Consider the following 21,705-nt stretch of genomic DNA (forward strand, 5'->3'; position numbering starts at 1 on the left):
TGTCTACGGACAGAAAAAGTTTCATTGTATTTAAAAATTGCAAGGTCAATTTTCTCTATATTTCGGTCGATTTGAAATGGAATAGCCGTTACGTATACGCGTATCCCTTCAAACTCCGTATCTGCCAGTTCGTTGAGGACAAATTAAACTAATAGCTGAAGTAAATATCTTCTAATCCTATCATACAACATGCAGTTTCTGGGGGAAAAGTATTGCGGTGACGTATAAATAATTGTTTCTCAGTATCCTCTTATCTCCATTCTTATTTTTCTATCCTACCTTCATAAAGCATGGTTTTATGTCCTTGCCTAATACAATGTACAAGCTATGTGGTAGCTAGACGTTTCTATGGCAACTGATCATTTGATGGAATAGCCCCATAAGCCCAATGCTTTTTTCTGTATGTGAAATCCTCTATAGGTAGTTCCAACTCTTAAGGCTGGTTCACAATAAACCAGAAACGAGAATCGGAACGAAAATGAAAACGGTAAAACTGTTAAAATGTGTAGGGTACATTTAAATGTGAGCATTCACAATTAACGAAAAGCTTGCCGGAGCCCAGGATCGGGAACGGAGAGTTGGCCAAGTTTCAACTTTGGCGTTCACGTTTCCGATCACAGCCCACTAGACTCATTCTATTCCCATCTAAAAGCTATTTTGTCGTCATATATTTTGTAGCAAGAAGACCGTGACATAACCTATGCATTATTTTGTTCTGTGCTGTGCATCATGGAGCAAGTTTTATTTGATGAGATTCTAATATTGAGTGTTGAGGAAAACCCTCAAGTTTACGATAAGCGGCGTGCCTCGTATAAAGATGAGAAAATGAAGGAAAATACGTGGCTTTCAATAGCTGCATCTTTGAACACCGATCGGAAGTGAATCATATTGGTTGTATTACACACTACACATTCATACTTCAATTCAATAACTACTGTTGTGTTCATTTTTGTTCTATTACAAATGTTTCTTCTCTAATTATTTTACGTTATGGTAGACTTAAAATAGGTTGTGATAATAAAGATGCATGGGCATATTTATAGTACCGTACCTAATGAAATGTTTCAGTTGAAATTTCGAAGTTGGTTAACCTGTGTTTATGTTGGCTGCCTTGTACTCATGAGAGAACTCCATTGGTCAATTATACACAAATTACATCAGAATGCGTAATATCGACTTTACATATCGTTATTGACATGCATATCGATATGCATAGTCGTCTACGTTCTCGGTTTATTGTGAATCAATAATTTTCATATTCACGTCCTCTGCTTCTCGTTTTCATTCTGGTTCTCGTTTACGGTTTATTGTGAACCAGCCTTTATCTATTACATAAATAAAGGAACTCTATCGACACCTGGGTTATACTAGAAATGATAACTAGAGGCACCTCATTCAAAGAATGTAGAATTAGTAATTTACATAATGACTCACCTGTTCATTTACTAGGTATTTTGTTACCTGTTTTATTAATTTCGTTCCATTTCGAAATAATTTGATTTCAATATTGAATAAAGTCTTAAATAAAATTTCAGTAGGATTCCGTCAATAATTGATTTTTCGTTTTACGTCTGAATATTGTTTGCCCTATTCCCTAGAGTACACTCACAAATTACAATAATAAATAGTACACAGAAACTTATATAAAGTTTGTTTATTGCCCTATTTTATAGTCGAAAGAAATTATATTTTAAAATGTGATAAAGTTCCTCGAGCTAACTTTAGATGTTCATTTCCAGTTTAATTAACTTTTGTTTTTCTCGTTCCTTCATGGCACTACAGTCTAGGAATAATGACCCGACTGTATAAAAAAATAAATCTTCCTTCGACTTGACACTAGATGAAAGAACGACCAGCAGTATATTGGAACAAGCATTCCGGACTTCCATAACAAGACAGCTCACTGACGACAATATAAAGAGTACATAATATAATGTGCAAACCATGTGGAATGTGACGACAAAAGTGGTACAAGAGAAATTATTTAGGGAATGTAAATGAAATTTCAACCCGTTTCTATATCAATAATTTAAATGAGATAGAAATGCAAGAAACACCTAAGGGAAATAATTACAGAACATAACAGACAAAAGAAAGTTCAGTGTGTTTTCGGTCATTGTGTACTTAATTAAAAACCAAAATTAATCCTCAGTAAACGTGAATTTAATTATTAACATGGAAGCAATATTGTATTTGTCCCGGAAATAAGAATGGTTTACTCGCAGATGATGAAAGAGTAATGGAACGGAGAAAAATTCTCTCCGGCACCGGGATTTGAACCCGGGTTTTCAGCTCTACGTGCTGATGCTTTATCCACTAAGCCACTAAGCCTCAGACATCTATGCCGTAGTGCAGAGGGCGGCCACTAGAGGGAACCCAAGAGTTGGAACTTAAATTGAGACGATTCTGTCCTACACCGGGATGGGTATCTGGTGTCGCTTAGTGGATAAAGAGAGAATTTTTCTCCATTCCATTACTCTTTCATCGTATGATGACGCAGAATATCTGCATGGAAATATCATATGTACTTCGGTACATTAAAATAATATAGGCTATATATATGCGTAAATCACTTCGTGATTTAAGACGGCGCTTATTCCGTCGGATCCCGGCCAACTAGTCACTCATAACGAGTGCACCTCAGCAAATGTGTGGACTTCGGTCCTACGTTCATAGACATCTATGACGTAGTGCAGAGGGTGGCCACTAGAGGGAACCCAAGATTTGGAACTTAAACTGAGACGATTCTGTCCGACACCGGGATGGGTATCCGGTGTGTCCTAGTGGATAAAGCATCAGCACGTAGAGCTGAAAACCCGGGTTCAAATTCCGGTGCCGGAGAAAATTTTTCTCCGTTCCATTACTCTTTCATCGTATGATGACGTAGAATATCTGCATGGAAATATTATGTACTTCGGTACATTAAAATAATATATATTACTCGCAGATGTTTTGTTTTTCAAGATTAATTTCCCATGGTTTTGTTAGAAAATACGAAGCGGATAGAAGGATCCATTATTTTAGTTGTTTTTTTCTGTTAATGCATACGATGAGAGAAGTACGTCAAGGATACCATTTATCACCTACCCTGTTCAACATCTATTTGAAGGATCTAGTGAAGAACGCTTTTCAGAACATGGGAGGAGTGATAGTAGGAGAAAGAAAAATAAAGTACGTAAGATTTGCTGCTGATATGGCGTTGCTAGTAGAAGATGAGATGATACTAAGAGATATGCTACTGAAGCTACATGACAGCTGTGAGCAGTATGGGAGGAAGATAAATGCCAACAAGACGAAGACCATGGTCATAGGAAGAAAAGTAAAGAAGGTAAATTTGCGAACTGTAAATGAGGCAGTAGAGCAAGTGGACAGCTTCAAATACTTGGGGTGTACTATAAGCAGTAACATGAGCTGCTGCCAGGAAGTCAAAACGAGGATAGCAATGGCAAAGAAAGCTTTTAATAGAAAAAAATAGCATCTTCTGTTGACCTTTGGAGAAAGAAGTAAGAAAGAGGCTAGTTAAATACTTTGTGTGGAGTGTGGCATTGTATGGGAGCAGAAACATGGACATTACGACGAAGTGAAGAGAAGCGACTAGAAGCACCTCAACTCCGCCATAAAACCTCGCTTTTCAAGCCTTGTAACGTAATAGCATATTACGATACAAAGTTGAGAAGTGCTTTTTACAAAAACGAGGAAAAATTTGAAAAACGAGCGGAGCGAGTTTTTCAATTTTCGAGATTTTGTAATGCATTTCACAAGCTTATACTATTGTACGGCATTTTTTGCACGATAGTATATTCTGAAAATAATATTTTTAAAAACCTTAATATACTATATAGAACCCTTCATTACACTATGAACTGCTGACTGAAGGTTAGTAGTTGGCCAAGGTACAAACTTCACCATCAACTTCACTTCAATGTCAAGGAGTAAAATTGATTCAGGTACTTGTAATATTTGGTGTTCAATTGAAATAACTTTTACTTCTTTTTGTTAAGTGAAGTTTGAATTATTTAAATAAAGTTTAGTACTTTTTAATGTAGTGATTTGTTTCGTATACCTAATCTACAGACGTGGACAAATTATTAACAAAATTAAAGATATTTATGATAATTCTGTTTATAAAATTTGACTTTTCAGTTTAGACTACAGTTGACAATTTTGCATATTTCTATCATTACAGTAGATAGAAATATGCAAAAATTTAAACTGTAGTAAATATTGAAGAGTCAAATTATGTAAAAATGTCAACTCCAGTCTAAATTGAAGAGACAGTTTTGTAAAAATATATAATAAAAATCTTCAAGTTTCCTATTAATTTGTAAATATGCAATGTCAACTCCGGTTTAAATTGAAGAGTCAGATTTTGTAAAAATATATAATAAAAATCTTTAGTTTTGCTAGTAATTTGGAAATATTCAAACTATCAACTGCAGTCCAAATTGAAGATTCATATTTTGTAAAAATATATAAGAAAAATCTTCAGTTTTGCTAATAATTTGTAAGTATGCAAAAATAACAATTATAGTCTAAATTGAAGAGTCATATTTTGTAAAAATATACTATATAAATCTTCAGTTTGCTAATAATTTGGAAATACGCAAAAATATCAACTGTCCAAATTGAAGATTCATATTTTGTAAAAATGTATAATAAAAATCTTCAATTTTGCTAATAATTTGTCCACATCTGTATATTAATTAATACTGCGTTTTGCATATGAATTTTACATATATTGAAGGATTGTAGCATACATAAAAGGCAGTGGTTGTCATTATATCTCTAGAGCAGTTATTTGTAATATTTAAACATTCTTATATAGGTTGGCAACTCTGAATTCAGTAAAATCAACTTTCAATCATGGCGACCGTTTGCTGTAACGACGAGAAAACACACTATCGTGCAAAAATAACTATGTTACGGTAACTTGCTTCGAAGTAGGAATGGAGGAAATAATTTAAATACCGATATATTGATATTGCAATATATCGCAAACCTAATTTCGATAATCTATATATATTGCAGAAACTATATCGATATATCGAAACGACTATCGATATATCGAAACGACTATCGATATATCGTTATTCCGTAAGCAAATTAATAAAATAGATACTAATGCTATTAAATTTTCAGGTGTATATTCATTATATTAAACTTACTTAAATTTTAATATTCCTTATTCCTTCGTTCCCTGTTTAACTACTTATCCTCCAATCACAATCTACACACCAGGTCACAGGAGAGCCAAATCCTAGCAATTCCTGCCCGGAGAACATCCCACTATTCATCCTCTTTTACTGTCTCAGTCCCCCGTGAATGGAATTCTCTACCTCAGAAGATTAGGGGCTGACAGACAATAACCACTTTCAAGAAAAGGCTAAACGATTTCTTACGGGCGCAGCCAAATTGACGTTATAATTGTGATCGAGTTTAATAATTTAATTTAATTTAGGTATGACTATCATTACTATTACTGTTATTATTATTATTATTAGTATTATTATTATTATTATTATTATTATTATTATTATTATTATTATTAGGCCTATTATTATTACATAATTATTTTATTAGTGTTGTGAAGATGAAAAGAAATGTCATTGTACTATATTAATTATGTATTATATTGTACCATATTGTAGTATTGTATTGCTTTGTATTGTATTGTATTAATTATGTTATATTCATAGCATTGTAGTAGTTTTCTATCATACTGCTTGAGTGGAAAAGAAGGCCGAATGGCCTTCACTCTGCCAGTTAAAATAAACCATTATTATTATTATTATTATTATTATTATTATTATTATTATTATTATTATTATTATTATTATTATTATTATTATTATTAGCAAAGAAATAAACATCATATGCGGAGATTAAGATGAAGGCAGAAAATAGTACAGAAGATTGGAGAATGTTGTTTTTGCAGTCAAAAACCTGCCATTGGGCAGAAATCCTAGTCGTAAACAAATGTCATATCGGTTTTAATCCTTGTTTCTCTTTCCATTTCAGAACATAGAAATAAAAGTTTTGATAGTCGTTTTGAGCTCAGACGGTTCCTTTTCAGAGTGGCAGTTGCTCCTACCTTCGAGAACATTACCTCTAAAACAATAATAGATAAACCTCCTGTCTCAGTTTCACGTTCGCAGTGTTTGCACACGTTGCATTTTGAATTTGGTACTGCATATTAATCAGTTTGAATTCGAATGCCAGCCAATCAGAGTAAGGTATTGATTGGATTGGATATTTCAAGGTTGCACACTTATGTAACTGTTCACCTTCATTTGCGCCATCTCTCAGGGAATTATCGAGTTGTCTAGTGTGTATTTTACTGATGCAGATAATAATAATAATTCGGAAAAAACTATACATTTCTTAGAAAACTGATATATATTATACGATATATAGAATCAAAATTTCGATATCGATATATCGAAACGAAAATATCGGTATTTCGTAAAAACCGATATATCGTTCCCATCTCTACTTCGAAGAATTTCCGATCACTTTATTGCCGTCTAGATATCAAATAAGCGAGCAAACTTTAACCCGAAATTTTATCAGTAATCCCAGATATTCTCATGGTATTACATACGATAAAGCTTGCTTCGTGTGATAAACCATGCTCGCAGTTTTTCACATGTGCGAACAGAGCGCAAACTGACGTTGAAAATGAACCAACATTTTAGTACACCATCTTTAAGGTAACAGCTAACACACCTCTCTCATGCTATAAACAACGCTCCTCGTACACACCTTGTTGCAACATACGCCAGTTCAACAACAGCGACACACAATAAATTACAAGAATAACACATGCTCTCACGTAAACGTCACTCTAATTAAAAGTGCAAAAATGCATAAAACTTAACGATTGGAACTCAACTCGTCTAGCATGTAAATGAACAGGTAACCCACTCCAGGGATTAAGTACCATGTCACAATGTCAGACATAGGTCAATGGGATAGAGGTCAACGGGTTTTCGTGTTGTGCACTTCGAAATGGATGTCAGAGGTCGCAGCATCCCCCCCAGCTATGTTAGCAGAACCCGTGGGGACACCAGCTGACGGATGTAACTGCAAGTGCGTGAAATTATGCTAATTCAAAGCTCTCAGCTTGGACATTTGTCACATTCTCATTTCTTATACTAAAATTATGCCTTTCATATAAATTGCTGTCCTCTATTTTCCTACCGTATTGATTACATAGAACTGATCTCTAAGAATTTGTGAGGACAAAGTTTTTTGTTTGGAATTGGATAATCACTTAAGTGGGAAACATACAAAGAATACAGCATAATACTTTTAAATTGATCTCTGCCTGTAAGCATTACGTTACTTATGGCGATACAAAGACGCTTAAAATGGCATACATTGCCTATCGTACTTTCATTCTATAATTAAATATGAATCAATACTTTGGGGCAGCTAATCTGAAGCTAAATACACTTTTATGCTCGACCATGCCGAAATGTACTAATTATACACCCGGTAGCAGTCCTTTAATGCATGTCATTAAAGTACACCTACTCATTAAAGTACAGGTCTTCAGCCAATGATAACTCAGCTTATATGTGTTCAGCCAATGACAAGTCAGCTTTGTACCGTTATAAAACCGCAAGTATCGATTATTCTCGGATATGCAATCGAAAGAGAATTAGCGAAAAGTCACGGAGGCTGGAAATCCAATACTGTCGCAGAAGGTTATGTTCTGTTACTATAATGATTAGCGTTAATTGTAAATAATATTCAAATAAATTCAATTTGTCATCTCGTTTTTCAATGTCGAATTCAATAATCAAGGTTATAATATTATCAAGTTTAACGGGACTACGTCAAGGTCAATGACATTATTGTTCCTCGGAAAAAAATCAATACTTTCGCGTCTGCGCACATCTCACAATTCACGACCTAGAACAAGGTCACTTCCGATCTTGTCAGATACCTACAAATAAAATGTATACATCTGAATACCGGTAATTTCAAGTTAGAAATATGGTCGAGCATAAAAAGTCGTATGAAACTCGCCTATAATGGTAATTAAGAAGCTCGTATGAAAATTATGAAACTCGCTTGCGCTCGTTTCATAAATGTCCATACTCGATTCTTAATTACTATCATTATAGGCTCGTTGCGTAACGTACTATTATTTTACAAAATAAAACTATAAGGATAATGATATATAAGGACACAATGTAAAAATATTTTCCAAAATTCAGAAATATTAACCTCGCCTTATATACATACATACATACATACATACATACATACATACATACATACATACATGCATGCATGCATACATGCATACATGCATACATACATACATACATACATACATACATACATACATACACACATACACGTATACTGATGGACATCCTGAAGAAAATAAGTACGGATTGGAAAGACAGGAGGCTGTTCAGTAACATTCTGTATGTTTAGTCTCAGAGAGAAAGGAAAATTTGGAGCTTACGTATTTAAAACAACCAACATCTTCATGCAACGTTTTCACAAACTGTTTAAGTCGCCATCAATAAACCGATTTGAAGTAATCTGATAACGTTTACACATATTAATTCCACTTCAAAATTATTATCATATGACTGTAATGCTTCTGTGTACTTCTAGACAACTCGAGAAGATCGATTATTTCACAACGATCGTGTTGAATCACTTTACGATAGATTATATCAATTGCAGTATAAGATTGCGCACGAAATTTAAATATAGCGCACTTAAGTAATTACATAAAAACTGTGGATATTTGACGAAAATGGATTTCATTTTTGCAGAGAGCATGCACAGCGTCAAAATATGGCAACCCTGTGTTACTTATGGTTGAAGCTATGCCATTAATATTTATAAAATAGAAACAATAATAATAAATCTAAAATAGATATCTGGGAAACTTCATGTTTAATACTTCTGAATTGTGCGTGACTAACTTTATGACTATTTGATGTACTTATTTCTACTTTTTTTCTATTTGATGAAGAACATGTAAACCGATCTAAGGTTTCACCCTTAATAGCATAAAACTTTAGTTTACCAATATATTGTGATCAGTGCAGTCTCAAATGCTTTAGATAAATCACAAAATATCTCTCCAACATGTAATTAGAATTTACAGAATTCAGAACTTCATTCACCAAGCTCAACCTGCATTCTATATCGATTTTTGTTCACTAAATCCAAACTGCTCTAAATATAATATCGTCAGACGTAAATATTTTAAAAATTGGGTCAGAATAGGGAATATAAATTTAAATTATGGGTGACTAACTTTATAACTATTTGGTGTATTCATTTCTACTTTTTGTTTTCTATTTGATGAAGAACATGTAAACCGACCTAAGGTTTCACCCTTAATAGCATAAAACTTTAGTTTACCAATATATTGTGATCAATGCAGTCAAATGCTTTAGGTAAATCACAAAATATCTCTGCAACATGTAATTTAGAATTTACAGAATTCAGAACTTCATTCGCCAAGCTAAACTTGCATTCTATATCGATTTTTGTTCACTAAATCAAAATCAAAACTGCTCTAAATCTAATATCGTCAGATGTAAATATTTTAAATATTGGGTCAGAATAGGGAATATAAATTTAAATTATGGGTGACTAACTTTATTTGAGATGGGCAGGGCATGTAGCACGTATGGGCGAATCCATAAATGCATATAGAGTGTTAATTGGGAGACAGGAGGGAAAAAGACCTTTAGGAAGGCCGAGACGTAGATGGGAGGATAATATTAAAATGGATTTGAGGGAGGTGGGGTATGATGATAGAGACTGGATTAATCTTGCACAGGATAGGGACCGCTGGCGGGCTTATGTGAGGCCGGCAATGAACCTTCGGGTTCCTTAAAAGCCATTTGTAAGTAAGTAAGTAAGTGACTAACTTTGTAACTATTTGGTGTATTTATTTCTACTTTTTGTTTTATATTTGATGAAGAACATGTAAACCGATCTAAGGTTTCACCCTTAACAGCATAAAACTTAAGTTTACCCATATATTTTCATCAATGCAGTCAAAGGCTTTAGCTAAATCACAAAATATCTCTCCAACAAGTAATTTAGAATTTACAGAATTCAGAACTTCATTCGCCAAGCTAAACTTGCATTCTATATCGATTTTTGTTTACTAAATTCAAACTGTTCTAAATCTAATATCGTCAGATGTAAATATTTTAAATACTGGGTCAGAGTTGGGAATATGAAAAATTATCGAATAATTGCATAATTGCATAATACACGTCACTGTCCGTTAACAGAAAACCACAATTTAAGTCACACGGAGTTAGTGTGCACTCGAAGTTGGTTGCTTGACGGTTGTCAGCCCACTTTGAGGTCTGTGGATATAGAGGGAAAAATTGGATCTGTGTCGGTTAGAGTTCCCGAGTAGCTCAGTGGTAGAGCGTTGGTACGTTAAACCAAAGGTCCCGGGATCGATACCCGGCTCCGGAACAATTTTTCCCTCGAAATTATTCAAATCAACTTTACAGGGAGTTATACCTGAAATCTTGATTTGTATAATACACGTCACTGTTCGTTAACAGAAAACCACAATTTAAGTCACACGGAGTTAGTGTGCACTCGAAGTTGGTTGCTTGACGGTTGTCAGCCCACTTTGAGGTCTGTGGATATAGAGGGAAAAATTGGATCGGTGTCGGTTAGAGTTCCCGAGTAGCTCAGTGGTAGAGCGTTGGTACGTTAAACCAAAGGTCCCGGGATCGATACCCGGCTCCGGAACAATTTTTCCCTCGAAATTATTCAAATCAACTTTACAGGGAGTTATACCTGAAATCTTGATTTGCATAATACACGTCACTGTTCGTTAACAGAAAACCACAATTTAAGTCACACGGAGTTAGTGTGCACTCGAAGTTGGTTGCTTGACGGTTGTCAGCCCACTTTGAGGTCTGTGGATATAGAGGAAAAATTGGATCGGTGTCGGTTAGAGTTCCCGAGTAGCTCAGTGGTAGAGCGTTGGTACGTTAAACCAAAGGTCCCGGGATCGATACCCGGCTCCGGAACAATTTTTCCCTCGAAATTATTCAAATCAACTTTACAGGGAGTTATACCTGAAATCTTGATTTGCATGAAAAATTATCGTTAAGTAAGTTATTAAATTTGTTGACATTTTACATTAAAAAGTAACTAGATAATTTATGCACAAGCAGATATCACGTATCCAATCACATACTACTATTTTATCAAAAATAAAACGCATTCGCTTTGCAATCTACATAATGTAAACCATAAATATGTATAACATTTAAGCCTGGGGTATAGCATTAGTTCGTCAGTATATGCCAACGGGCATATTTTAATTTAAAATCAAATTATTATATTGTAGCTTTTTAGATTCGGTCGGTATTAATTGCAGGTCAACTAATGCAACACATCCACACAGCCCGGCGAGGAGGGTTCATTAACAAGCCGCACTGATCGAATGCAGGAGAGCTGAATTTCCAGGCTTTTATCTGCGGCTGGTAACGAGGATTGTGCTTAGCATTGCAATCAACTTGGACTTCGGAGATTCTCGTCACGTTAAAAGTAAGAAGGGAAAGAAAACACGTAATCATTAGAAGAAGAATAAAAGCATTCGTACATACTAACGCCGAAAATGAGAACACTGGTCTTTTTCAGTATCGTTGGTATTCATAATGTAGATGAAATCAAATTTTAGAGAACAGCATGCAAGATATTATAATTAATATTTCAGTTATGAATTTATAATTACCAGGCTCATCCAAAATTACTTAGAGATAAACATAAACTAGTGTTATATTGGAGTGTAGGCTTTCACGGCCGGCGTCAATAGTAGAAAAGTTTTCCGGGCTATGAGGCCGTGGTCTGTTGGTTGTGAGACCAAACGTTTCGTTCACTGCTGCGGTGAACATCTTCAGTGGTGTCTATTGCTGGTGCGGCTGGTTCTACTGCGTGTGCCGATTACAGTCTGCGCTCGAAATCGAAAAATCGAAGGAGAATTGGGAGGAAAATTTAAAAGGTACGCAAAACGCGTCCTTGCAAGGGGTTGGGGGCTGTACAAAACTAAATATGTGAGCTCCAAGCCTGTTGGCCACTAGTCTCACTCCGGGTTACGCTGCTCCCCTGAAGGAGCTCTAGAAAATTTTGAAGGGGAAGCCGAAATTGGACGTAACCTCTTAGGTACCACATACGCGAGGGGGGCTGAGATTGATCAATTGATCACGGAACGGGGCGAGGAGGAGTTGGCTGGTGTTTGCCGTTAGGATGGCAAGACGCCGTCATCTGTTGTTCGATGACAAAGCAGGTGAAGGCCGTCGGAAGAAGCGCCGTGAAATCTAAGCTGCAATTTGAGAGGTCCCTGTCCTTTCAATTTGCGACTTATTGAGTGACCTCGTATGTTTAATAGACTATTAATATTATCTGAACTAGGGCATACATAATTTATAATAAAGGTGGAGTATATATGGGGAAGGGCATATAGGTCCGTGGCCCATTTCTTATAGGGCTCATCCCGACATTTGTCTTACGCCTGAGGAAAACCACGGAATACCTTAGGCAGGATGAGTTGTCTCATATAAGAGACTAGCCAATTTGGCTATTATGTAGGAGGTCATGAGCCTTGTCTGCGCTGGCTGCATCGTTGTATATATAGTGCGGGAGGGGGGGGGGGCTTGCAGAACAATTTCAATCGAAAAGAAGAAGGCCTCAAGGTTAACAAGGCCTGGTATCCGGCATTAAGGAAAACCAACATCAAACCCGCCCGCGTAGCACAATTAAACAACACAACCCCGGACGCGGAGCGCGTGGAAAACAGCAAACCCGCCCGCGAAGCACATTCGAGCGCGGACCGAGGCGACAACAGCAAGCCCCCCCCCCTCCCGCACTATATATACAACGATGCAGCCAGCGCAGACTGCTGGAGTCATCAAGGAGCCAATTGGGTGGTCTCCTGATCTGAGAAAAATAATCAAAGCGCCAATTGGCTATTGTAAGATTAATCCCTACGCGTTCGAATCTTCAAACAGCCAAACTGGCTATCACCGTTTCGTGCCTAGACTTCTCCTCCATCGCGTCTCTCCTCCGGATCAGGTCGCTGTACTTCTGCCCTTCCTCCCCCCCGTATGTTGTAGCTAATCAGTTACGTCCATTTTCGGCTTACCCACTAGAAATTTCTAGCGCTCCTTCACTGGGGCGGCGAAACCCGAAGTGAGACAAGTGGCCAAGAGGCTTGGAGCTCACATATTCAGTTTTTCACAGCCCCAACTCCCCCTTTGCAAAAAGGACGTGTTTTCACGTACCTTTAAAGTTTCTCCTCCCACTTCCCCGCACTCATTCATTCAGCGCAGACTGTAATCGGCACACGCAGTAGAACCAGCCGCACCAGCAATAGACACCACTGAAGATGTTCACCGCAGCAGTGAACGAAACGTTTGGTCTCACAACCAACAGACTACGGCCTCATAGCCCGGAAAACTTTTCTACTATAAACTAGTGTTACTTAAATTAAACAATAAGAAACACTAATGATGGAGAATTTTGTAGAGCAAACACAAACAAATTTGTCTTTTATTGGTTTGTTGCGCTAACACTGACGATTTAGCAGCAGTAATAGGCCTAGTATTAAGAGTAGTAGTAGTAGTAGTAGTAGTAGTAGTAGTAGTAGTAGTAGTAGTAGTAGTAGTAGTAGTAGTAGTAGTAGTAGTAGTAGTAGTAGTAGTAGTAGCGACAGCAATAGTGATAGCAGAAGTAGTAGCAGCAGCGACAGTAGGCCTAATAGGAATATTAAGCAGTAGTATCAGTAACTGCAGTAATAGTACTGGGTGTTCACTTCAAAGTGTGTCATGGCTCGCTGTATGTCGTCATGTGGCTAGCTGATGAGCCTAGAGAGTTCAATCTTCCTACATTTCCGCAAAGGCGTATTACCTATACGCAAGAGAAGTTGCCTAGCAAGTACGGCGTTCATTCTGAAGAGTAATTACCGATACGTACGGTAACGCCTATAGTGCCAGGAATGTGAAATGTTTGGAAACACGTACTGAGGTGAGTTTTTTTGTTACTGTCGGGATATGGGGAGAGGGTTAAGACGATTACTTGCGTACAGTATTTGTTGACATTAACTTCGACGGTCAACATGGACACGGAGCATTTGATTTGTATTGTGGAATGTTGCCGTACGCAACCGATGATAACAAATACTCTGGGTACGACTTGCCCGCGCAAAACATAGTTCGAAAGAGGTTATGGTAGCACACAGACCGTACAGACCGCCATCTGTTGCTACGACGTTCAAGTTATACCGTACACGTTCTTAAGTTCAGATTGAACGCCTTGATTAATAGGCAACTTCTCTGACATAAAAGCTCAAACTCGCTTCAAAGCGCTGACTCACCAACAGTGACGTCATGACACACTTTGAAATGAACACCCAGTAGTAGAAGCAGTAATAACAGCAGTAACTGTAGTAGCAGTAGTAGAGTAGTAGTAGGAGTAGAGGTAGTAGTAATAGTAATAGTAGTAGTAGTAGTAGTAGCAGTAGTAGTAGTGGTGGTGGTGGTTGTGGTGGTGGTAGTGGTAGTAGTAGTAGTAGTAGTAGTGAAAACACGGGAATTTTACTTGAAGCAAGTATTGAGTTATGTTTGGAAGTAAATCTCGAAGAGAGTACATGATTACATCTCGTGACCAGAACATAGTACGAAATGGAAATATAAAAATTGGAAATTGATGCTTTGAAAAGGTTGAAAAATTCAAATATCTTGGAGCAACAGTAACAAATATAAATGACACTCGGGAGGAAATTAAACGCAGAATATATATGGGAAATGCCTGTTATTATTCGGTTGAGAAGCTTTTGTCTTCCAGTCTGCTCTCAAAAAAGCTGAAAGTCGGAATTTATAAAACAGTTATATTACCGGTTGTTCTGTATGGTTGTGAAACTTGGAATCTCACTTTGAGAGAGGAACATAGGTTGAGGGTGTTTGAGAATAGGGTGCTTAGGAAAATATTTGGGGCTAAGAGGGATGAAGTTACAGGAGAATGGAGAAAGTTACACAACACAGAACTGCACGCATTGTATTCTTCACCTGACATAATTAGGAACATTAAATCCATACGTTTGAGATGGGCAGGGCATGTAGCACGTATGGGGGAATCCAGAAATGCATATAGAGTGTTAGTTTTTTAACGAACGCTTGTAATTGTAATTGTGCAAGAAATAGCAGAAAATGTTTACCCGGAACCCTCTACTAAGGACAGAATTATTTTTACGTGCCGTAAATCTATGACAGAAACCTTTCGTCTTTACTATCCCTCGAAGAAATCAAAGCTAAGGACTTAAAATCTAAGGACTTAAAATTCAACGTTTTCGTCAGTATTTGAAATGAAGAACCTCAGCTCCAATGCTTATCCGAAAGACACCGAAGTAGACGACCGATCTCTTTCTTCATGAATAGAGATGAATATAGAAAAATATTGATCCAGGTCTTTCATTACTCAGTTCGCAACTCTTCGGGACATTGGTGAGAGACCTCTACAGGATAAGGGTGGGAACATGTCAATGCATAATCTCGCTTGTTAACAGAACTATTTGTGTAATGACGTACTAGTATGACGTATACAAACTGGAAATGGTTGTAAATTATACTAAGACTACTTGAGAAGAACCAAAAGCTTGAATTGTCAATCAGCAAAAATTTTCCTCACTGGCGTTTTCGAAGTATTAAACATGTAATTCTTCAGTTAAAATCACAGACACATCGGTAGTAGATTCCCCGGATAAATAGATAGGTCAATAGTGTTTTAACTGTTAAATGTAACTAATCAGCTTCAAGCACAACAAATGTAGATTGAAACGAATTTTAATTTAACGCGTTTAAAATTAGAAAAAAGTTTACTATTAACAACATACTATTACCAATACAGGATAAAGATTCACTCCTTCAAATACACCACACTGAGGGACAAAGCAATCACAAAACGGAGACATGATAGGTACAAAATCATGACAAAAAGTTGAATAAATTTTTATATGCCGATAATACGATAATCGTATGTAACATGGAAGCTGGCTAACAAACATTTGCTTTTATTTTGAACAATATTTTGAGGGATTATGGTATAATCCTACTTGACCCTACTTACTTACTTGCTTACTTTTAAGGAACCCGAAGGTTCATTGCCGCCCTCACATAAGCCCGCCATTGGTCCCTATCCTGAGCAAGATTAATCCATTCTCTATCATCATATCCCACCTCCCATATCCTACTTAACGCTATGACATTTTAATTATTCCACTTCTGCTACATGACAGAAAATTTGGACTTTTTATTGGGTTATTTAAGGAGGCCGTACTAGTTTATTTCAATATTCCTTTGATAAGATTAACTCCATATGAAGATGAAATTATTGGGGATCATCAGTGTGGTTTTAGGCGTAATAGATCAACTATTGATCAGATATTTTGTATTCGACAGACAATGGAGAAAAAATGGGAGTATAAGGGTACAGTGTATCAGTTATTCATAGATTTCAAAAAGGAATATGACTCAGTTAAGAGAAAAGATTTATATGATATTCTTATTGAATTTGGTATTCCCAAGAAACTAGTTCGATTAATTAAAATGTGTCTCACTGAAACGTACAGCAGAGTTCGTATAGGTCAGTTTCTCTCAGATGCGTTTCCAATTCACTGTGGGCTAAAGCAAGGAGATGCACTATCACGTTTACTTTTTAACTTTGCTCTAGAATATGCCATTAGGAAAGTCCAGGATAACAGAGAGGGTTTGGAATTGAACAGGTTACATCAGCTGCTTGTCTATGAGGATGACGTGAATATGTTAGGAGAAAATCCACTAACTATTAGGGAAAATACGGGAATTTTACTCGAAGCAAGAAAAGAGATAGGTTTGGAAGTAAATCCCGAAAAGACAAAGTATATGATTATGTCTAGTGACGAGAATATTGTACGAAATGGAAATATAAAAATTGGAAATTTATATTTTGAAGAGGTGGAAAAATTCAAATACCTGGGAGCAACAGTAACAAATATAAATGATACTCGGGAGGAAATTAAACACAATAAATATGGGAAATGCCTGTTATTATTCAATTGAGAAGCCTTTATCATCCAGTCTGCTGTCAAAAAATCTGAAAGTTAGAATTTATGAAACAATTATATTATCGTTTGTTCTTTATGGTTCTGAAACTTGGACTCTCACTTTGAGGAACATAGGTTGAGGGTGTTTGAGAATAGGGTGTTTAGGAAAATATTTGGGACTAAGAGGGATGAAGTTACACGAAAATGGAGAAAGTTACACAACACAGAACTGCACGCATTGTATTCTTCACCTGACATAATTAGGAACATTAAATCCAGACGCTTGAGATGGGCAGGGCATGTAGTACGTATGGGGGAATCCAGAAATGCATATAGAGTGTTAGTTGGGAGGCCGGAGGGAAAAAGACTTTTGGGGAGGCCAAAACGTAGATGGGAGGATAATATTAAAATGGATTTGAGGGAGGTGGGATATGATGATAGAGATTGGATTGATCTTGCACAGGATAGGGACCAATGGCGGGCTTATGTGAGGGCGTCAATGAACTTCCGGATTCCTTAAAAAACAGTAAGTAAGTACTAGTTTATTTAATTTCAATTCCGTTACTGTTCAAAATTGCTACATAATATTCTTAAACGAGGACAGCTAGAAAAATGGAACCTCGCTTCGAAAGAAATATTTTGCAACAAGTTGCAGTGACGGATGTTAATTTCATTATTCAATAGACAAACAAACGCCACCGAAACCAGGAGTGTTTATTTACAACAGCAATTAACGGGAGTGTAGTTCTTCAGTTCATATCATACACAACAACAGCACCCATGAAGCCTTCCAATTACGTAACATTATTGAATTCGACTTTCCAAATTAAACTACAAGAGCAGTGAATGGGAGGTTTCTGTCTATATTCCTTACAAATAGCGAATGTTTATTACGAACATAAAGAGCACACCATGCTAAGATATAGGTCTCATAAAATTTTGTTGAAGCAGCATCTAACTGGAACGATTTCACGGAGAGAAATTACACTATTCAATTTGACTTTACGACGTCATTATAAGAGAAAATAGCCCACCACAAATTTTACTTGCTTTCTTAATGGGTCTCGCAATTAAGGAGTATTTAATTAAGAGAGAAGTGTGATCGTAATATCAAACAGGATAATTACAATTACAGTGAGAGGCTACTGGTAGAAGTACAGGGTGATTCAGAAGGAACTGTAAACATTTCAGATGATGGTAGTAAAGGAGTTCATATAATCATATTCCCAATGTTCAATGAGTGTGCACACACAGCTGTTCGAATGTTACGTTTAACAAGCCTTTCAAATAGCATGAAGGAACGACAAATGACTACGTAGGCCTACAAAAGAAATAGCACGTGTCGCTCTGCTGAAATCACCTGATGGCACCACTGTTCATAATGAATGTAGAGAAGGAGTTGTTTGTAGTTTCCTTGTTCTTCCAACAAGACAGAGCTCCTGTACATTTTCCCCAACGATGGATCGGTCATGGTGATAACGTGTATTGGCCACCGAGATCCCCAGACCCCACTCCTATCGATTTTTATTAGTGTACAAGACGAAGTGTAAAAAAACAAAGTAAACAGAAGAGACGAAGTTTTCGCTCGCGTTATGAACACTGCAGAACAAGACTTCGGAAGAGCAATACTTTTTGTTGTCAACAGAGTGAAAATGTTCATTGAAATGTATTGATACCATGTAAATAAGTAATAAAAGTCATCTCTGCTGTAGCTGAACAGTGAGATCTTCCGTATCACGCAGGAGGCCGGGTTTGGTTCCCGGTGTGGCCTAGAATTTTTCACTGAAAAAATGTTCAAAGTGACCAAGACCGCAGTTGTGGTTTTTCTCGGGGTTCTCCCATTTCCCCATATTAGGCAGCTCATCATTCCATCATTTTCCGAACCCTGACTGGCGACGCACGGAGGGGGCTGACATAGGCACGAGTGGGGTTGCCTGTTCGAAATTTGGGTACGCAGGAAACGTTAGTGCGGTCACCCAATGTAGGTTTGGTAATGCGCCTAGCTTGAGGAAGAGCACAATTAGATCTAATAAAGTCGCAGTACTGGGTCGTGCTGTCACCTCCTTTAATTCAATTCGAATCATTAAGTATAGTCCGGGTCAGATTACTTCATACCCTAAGAATGAAACCTAACCATTTCCCCCTCCCCATTACTGCATATGCTAGTGGATGGTAGTAATTTTCTAGTTTGCAGGTTAATTTTTTTTGCCAACTTCGTTTCGAATTTCGATACTGACAAATACTACAAATAGTAGTGATTTTGTAACTGTTATGTTGGCAACTGACACAAAAGTTGACGGTACTGGAGTTACATGGAATTAAAATTGTACTAGATTTCTGAGCCGGTTACTGGAAGCTAGTGAAATTTGAACATAGTAATAATTAATTACTTAATATCATTATTAATATTATTACATGTTATTTTATGTGTTGCGTTGTGGTTATTCAAGACTATAGTCAGGTAGGTCTTAGTGTAAATAAAATACAGTATATAACATACTTGGATGTGATAATGCAGATGGGTGATCGAAATACTATTTCACATTTTAATGAATTCCTTTCGTGTTTATATTTTTATTGCAATAATCTCAAAGAGAGGAAAAAGCATGGCAGCGACTCCACCCTAGACCATATATATCCAGATTGCTCGGCCTTATAAGCTTTGATGGTAACAACTTTTGTCAGGTTTACTATGCTGCCATCTAGTTGTTACATAAGGAGTCACGTCATAACACCCATTTGAATTGCATTAGCGACTGTACTGCCATCTTGTGTTCGTTTACGGCGGACGAGTGGCGATCCTGGCGGTTGTTCTTTTCAAAGTGCTGCCGATTTTAACACAGGGATGATCAATCGTTACATATATGATCTAGGACTCCCCCAAGACAGCGTAAAGCGTGCTGCGGAGAGTGGGGATAACTTCCCCTACTGGCGTTCTGTTCTTTCAGATTTAACCGAAAGAAGAAGTCATATGCTCACGGAGACAGCAATTCTAACTAGAATAGCAAAATTATTAGTGTAATTATTCTTAATCATACATTTCATGGTGATATTCGGTTATCGGAGTTAGTACTAACAATTTCATCAAACAAAATACATTTTTAGGTTAGGTCTCGTGAATCAATTGTCTAATCAAACCTATGAATTTCATATTGCCAGACAAAACACCTAACATGTTGATTTCTTTCTGGTATAGTTTGCTTACGAAAATATGTTACAAATTATTGAATTATTTTAATTAACCTTCCAACATAAGGGTAAAGTACGGCAAGTAAATAAGTCATTCAGTACGTACGATCGTGATTTCACTTCATATGGTGATATCTGGTAACAGTTGGCAACAATGAAAAGGCGGCAATATTTGCTATTTAGTAACTGCTCTTACGTAATCCTCACTATAATTGCTCTTCCCTTCTTGTCACTTGCAGCGATTGTTATGCTAAAATAATCTAATCAACCTATATAATCCAAGCTTTTAAGTTTTCATCGTACCGGCTATTAAAAAGTCAATTAATTTTTCCAACACATTATAAGTAATTTATGAAAAACCTACATTTTTAATACTTTCGATGTAGATAAAATGTATAATGCAATTTCTATCACACAGTCGGGTCTTAATTTCTTTTAAGTACGACGTTCATTCAGTTTCTTCTACAAACAAGCGGCTCTGTTAACGTCTTGAACATAAAATTTTTACATACGTACTGAAAGATACTTTAATAATACGGAGACAGTAAGTCAAAGATTTTAGTAGTCACCTATAATTTTGAATGCAGTACTTGTAGCTATCACCACTAGATGGCAGTACTTTCAATGTACGCACAATCGAAACAAAAAAGCAGCAGTCGCAAGATGGCGGTACCTCTGCACGAATTTATCATTGCCGACTTGCTCCGAACTTTAATACACGCCTTGTCTTGGACTAGTAATGATGTACCAAAGAATCACCCATGACTGTCCGGGTTAGCATACCGTTCCCTTCATCCTGTCTGTCTCAATCAATCTCTAACCTGTTGCACATTTGAATTGGTCATTACTAGACTTCGTGGAATTGCCACGAGAATCGTAAGGTTTACTACGCACGCCGTATAGACTGTATGAGAAGGGGACGTGCAACGGATGGAGTATGCCTCTGATGAAAACACTGAGCAGTATACTGCGGTTACAATAAAACCTGTATCCTGCATTCAAGAAATATAATGAATGATCATTGAAGTAGGAAATGTCTAAACATGTAAATACACAATTATTTTATAGTGAGATATATTAACTCTTAAAATTTAATGTAATATACTCACATCATCCTTGAATATGTGCATTGCAGTAAAGAGTTACGTACATTTTGAGTGACTGCAAAGTGAACCTCCTCCGATGGTCACTCAAACAGTTTTTATATTGGGAAAACGTACGTTCAACATCACACGATGTAATAGGTGGATATTTGAAGAACGGAAATTCACTACTTTTTAGTACACCAATTTCAGACGTCTTGTCGTGACCTGATAATACATCATTTATAATACGAAGTTGTAAATAGGCAGAATTTTTAGCAACAATGTTTCTCAACTCACATTTCACTTTTCCTGAAATTAGTGAATTGTTATTTT

The sequence above is a fragment of the Periplaneta americana genome, chromosome 14, assembly GCF_040183065.1.
Source record: "Periplaneta americana isolate PAMFEO1 chromosome 14, P.americana_PAMFEO1_priV1, whole genome shotgun sequence".
In the NCBI taxonomy this organism is placed as follows: Eukaryota; Metazoa; Arthropoda; class Insecta; order Blattodea; family Blattidae; genus Periplaneta; species Periplaneta americana.